Here is a 4,474-nt window from a genome sequence, read left to right as displayed (position 1 = left end):
GAGTAGAATCAGTTGTTGCCCTGTAGCTGTGGCTGTAGGTGAGCTAACACTACCTGAGAGCCCATCCGTGAAGGAGGGAGGTCATGGCAGGATGGGAAGAGCTGTAAAATGCAGAGCAACTTAAAGGTAAAATAGGTACTTTGCTACTGGAGAAGTCAGAAGCACTTGAATGTTCGTGTGGGCTTCTGCTTGGGCTCTCACGTGCACACAAACCATCATACCATCCTTCTGGGAAACCCCATCCCTTGACACAGTTGCCTGGATTAAACAGACATCTCATTGCGGAAACAAAAACAAGAACAGGGCTTTAGGCCTGGCTGTGACACAGCTTGGCATGTGCCCTCCAAGGGCTGCCTGGCCTCGCCCAGCCCTTCTGTAAAATTGCGGGTATAAAACCTGCCGTAAAGATATGCCGAGGCTTAAATAATTCACAATTACAGAGCACTGCTGACATCTCCAGAAGATGACAGACACTAAAATGGAAAATTCAACTATCAGTGGTAATATAAAAGAACTTGGGGGCTAATGCACAGAAAACATGGATTAACAGACACAGGTTGAGCTGGCCTCTGGAAAGAGTCATTGGCACAGGTGGTCCCACGTGCTCTGTACACAGTGGGCTTGCTTTTGTGGCAGCCTTCCTCTGCTTCGAGGGACAAGCCCCTTGCCAGCTGCTGTGGAGGGGGGTCAGACCAAGAGCCCCTTTACTGCCAGGCTGGCGTCCCGGCTCAGGCTGAGTGATCCTGGATGATGCTGGAGAAATGGTTTGTTTACTCATTAAATGACCAATGAGGTGGCCCCTATCTGCCTTTCCTGTATGTTGGGTGCTGCTGGGTGCAGCAGAGATGCAGCAGGCAAGTGGCTGCCGCTGTTAGGATGTGGTGGGCTACTGACTGTCTGGGAGAAGATGATGGGGCAGGAGCCTTGCGTGACGGCCTGAGGCCACAGCTCAGGGCAGCAATTTCATCAGCCAGCACCGAGGCAGTGGTTTTATCTTGACACGGTTTACTCTCGAAGTAGCGCCAGTGTTGCAGTAATCCCATAGACAGTGCGCAGGGTGCTAAACAGACACCTGTAAGCAGATAGAACACACCAAAGTGTAAATTATGGGTTTTTTACATGCACACTGTCTTCCACCTGCCCGGCTGCATCTTTTCTCTGTGTTTGTAAAAACATGGGAGAAAAAGGGATACTGGGCTTAGACTGGTTTTTATCTGCCAGTAGCCGCTCACTGCTGTACTGCACACACCGCCTTGCAGGTCACCCTGCCTCAAGTCTCTCATTCTCTCTGGCCATCTGACGCACAAACAAGTTATCAATTTAATTTGTGACTGCACACGGAGGGAGCCTGCGTCGCTGCCTGTCGCTAGATGACAGGTAACCAGTGCATGTCTTTGCTTAGAGCAGATGTGACTCAGCCAGCGGGACGTAGCTCACGGTGAGGAGCACGGACGAGAGGCAGCCCTTGCACCGGTGGGCCAGGGTTGCAGCTGGTTACTAATGAAGCCATGATCCCAGACCATGATGTACTTCCAGGCTACTCGTCTGAGTGTCTGGCTCCCTTTCCTAGTGATTCTGGTCAAATAAGAATTGGGAACTACAAATATCTTTATTCAGAAGATTTCTAGCCTGGTTTTTTGCAAGCCCAAGGTGTTAAAAAAGCTTCAGGAGTTCACACAAACTCTGGAGCACTTCTCTGAATTGCATCCTGCCTCTGATCAGGTGCCAACATTGCAGCCCATGCAGCTTCAGCCCGGGACCCACCGGTGCTCTGCCACCCAGGCTTCGAGGAGGCCAGCTGGCAGCGGTGCAGGCGGGGACACTCCGGGGCGGTCTTAAGGAAGCCGGCCCCGTGACTGCCCATGCAGCTCTCCGTTGTCTAGGCACAGTTCCTCCCACGTAGAGTTTGCAAGCATCGTTTGCTAGAATTAAATATCTGTGGGGTAAAAGGTCCAGTGTCCTCCCCTCTGAGGAGGGCCAAACCAAGTGCCACTTGAACTTTTTTAAACCGTAAAACGTAAGAACACACAAAAATAATAGTCCAGGAATCTTCAGAAGTTGTGGGAACAAATCTTACTTTAAATAAAAGTGCAATTTGCTCTAACCTCAGTGTCATGATTCAGCATTTCTAAAGTAAATAATTTGCAATAACAAAAGCAAGAAACTAAGAGGTTTGTGTGGGATCAAGGTAAAAATGAATTTTGCAACGTGAGAGAGATGAAAGGTAGATTATCATGAAAACAGGACATCTTGATCCTACCACTAAGGAAAAGCTGAATCCTCCACCACAAAACCTACTCTGAGTCATTGTTTAATGAACCGAGCATTGCTCACAAAAACTCAGCTCCGAGCTCTTTTTTTTTTCAGATAATAAAAACAGTGCTGATATTTTTATATTGAGTTAATGGTTTTGAAGAAGAGCCACAAAATTGTACTTTGCTGTACAAACTCCTGCTGAAGAGGAGAAGTGAATCTGGAGGGTAACAAAAAGATTCTGGATGCATTGTTTACTTAAACCCCTGAACCTCTTCCCACACAAGCACCTAAACCCACATGTGTGCTTGTTGGAAATTACGAGGTCCGTTCTCAGGGTTGAGGGGTTTTAAGTAGGATTCAAAGCAAAGTAGAAACCGTCCCACTCTCTCCTTGTGTCTGCCAGCTCTACTGACACTGAGGAGGAGGAGGATGCCAACATAGCTTAAACCTCAGTAGACCTTTATAGAGCTGGCTCGGTGTTTCCATCCACATTTTACAGCTGGAGAAACACGTTCAGAGGCAGGACCTTGACAGTGCCAGTGTGCTTTTACAAAACTGCTTCAGCTGCCCTAAACGAGATGAGCCCTGGCATAGGCAGGTCTCCTTTCCTGGCAGCAGAGTCCTAAAGACAGCTGAAAGTCCGGCTGTTTGCAACCGTCTCCTCGCAGCCCTTACACTGCTACTCCAGCACTAGCAGGAAGGGATTTCTATCAAAATTTTGGCCAAGTAGGGTAAAGCTTAAGCGAGCTGCCCAGGACCAATGTACAGGTTAGTGTCTGAACCAGGGCAGGTAGCTAAATTTCTGGCTCCCTGTGGTGAAGGATGTGTGTAGACAATTGGGCTGGGAGCTTGTCATCACCTCTTATGAGGAAAGTGAAAGGGGGAGGCCTCTTGGAGAGCATTAGTGCTTTTATTGCAGAGAGATATTACAAAAGATTGCACAGTGGAACGTGTTCCAGACTCAGGAGGGAACTCAACCCTAAATCTTTTGATTCCTTTTGCAGCTGGAAACATGTCACAGCAGGATCCACTGCAGGTCCTAGTGCTGGAAAACAATGGAGATAAACGGAACAAGAAGGTTTTTCTCATATAAAACCAGCACTTTTTTTTTCTAACATGAAATTGTTTTCACACCAGGCCTCTCCCTGACACGAGGAGAAGGACCGTGGCAGGCTGAGAGATGAGTGGATGTGGCACGTGACGTGAAGGTGGAATTCAGCAGTCGATCAAAGAGATGTTGATCTAAATTATACTTCACTTTACTGCTGTGTGACCCTTTTCCTTACCCTTTGACGGGACTTTCTGAATGCTTCCGACACAGATTTCCATACTTGGACTGCAATATTTCAGATACCTGCAACTGTAAAACTCAGTGAGGAACAGCCTAAGAGCTTGACTCCCTCACCTTGAACCTCCTTGGATGTGGTCAGGGCGTAGCCAGCCACTGATGTGTGAAAGCCAGCATTTGCTTGCTCACTGGTTTGCTTTCAACCTCCACCCCCCATAGCTATTGAAATGTTGCTTTTGGCAAGAACTGGGGCACAGGGGAGGGACAATTACCACGAGCACTCATTGTTTGCAGAATGTTTTTCTTAATGCCTTAGAAAAAAAAAGAAAAGGGTCAGGTTGAAAGGTCAGCCGACCTCTTTGTTTTCTTTGGAATGAGAGATTCAAACCCTTCAGAAAATGTTTTATTAGCTCTTCTGAATTTCACTTTCCGCAGAGGTTTTCTCTCCAGGCAATGTTTAGAGGCACCAGCAAGGAGTGCCCACGCTCATCAAGCTGAAGGTGATTTAAGGAGAAGAACAAAATCTGCGCCTTGGCTAATGGAAAGCAATACTTTGCTTCAAATTTTGTTATGAAAGAAAAAAAAAACCACTTGCTTGCTGAGGAAGAAGGAGCTCGGGGAGTGAGCAAAGGGCTGTGGAGTCACTTTTACCTCAGCCCTGGTCAGCATTAACTGGAAGACTCCTCCATTTGACCCAACTGTCAGCTACGCGCAGCAGGAGCATTTATCTATGGGACAAGTCGGCACAAGTGGCATTTCAGCATTTCGGCCTCTGTGGAGCAGGGCTGGCCGGCCGGGCACAGCGGTGTCCCGGGGAGGTGGCCTGGCAGCAGGCTGGCACTGAGCAGAGCGGGGCTCAGCCTACACCCGCGTGACCCCCTTTCTCTGTGTGGAAAAACATAGAAAATGAGATTCCTCTCCTTTGTGAAG

Source organism: Tauraco erythrolophus, chromosome 6, assembly GCF_009769465.1.
Source record: "Tauraco erythrolophus isolate bTauEry1 chromosome 6, bTauEry1.pri, whole genome shotgun sequence".
Classification (NCBI taxonomy): domain Eukaryota; kingdom Metazoa; phylum Chordata; class Aves; order Musophagiformes; family Musophagidae; genus Tauraco; species Tauraco erythrolophus.
This window is presented reverse-complemented; position numbering follows the sequence as displayed.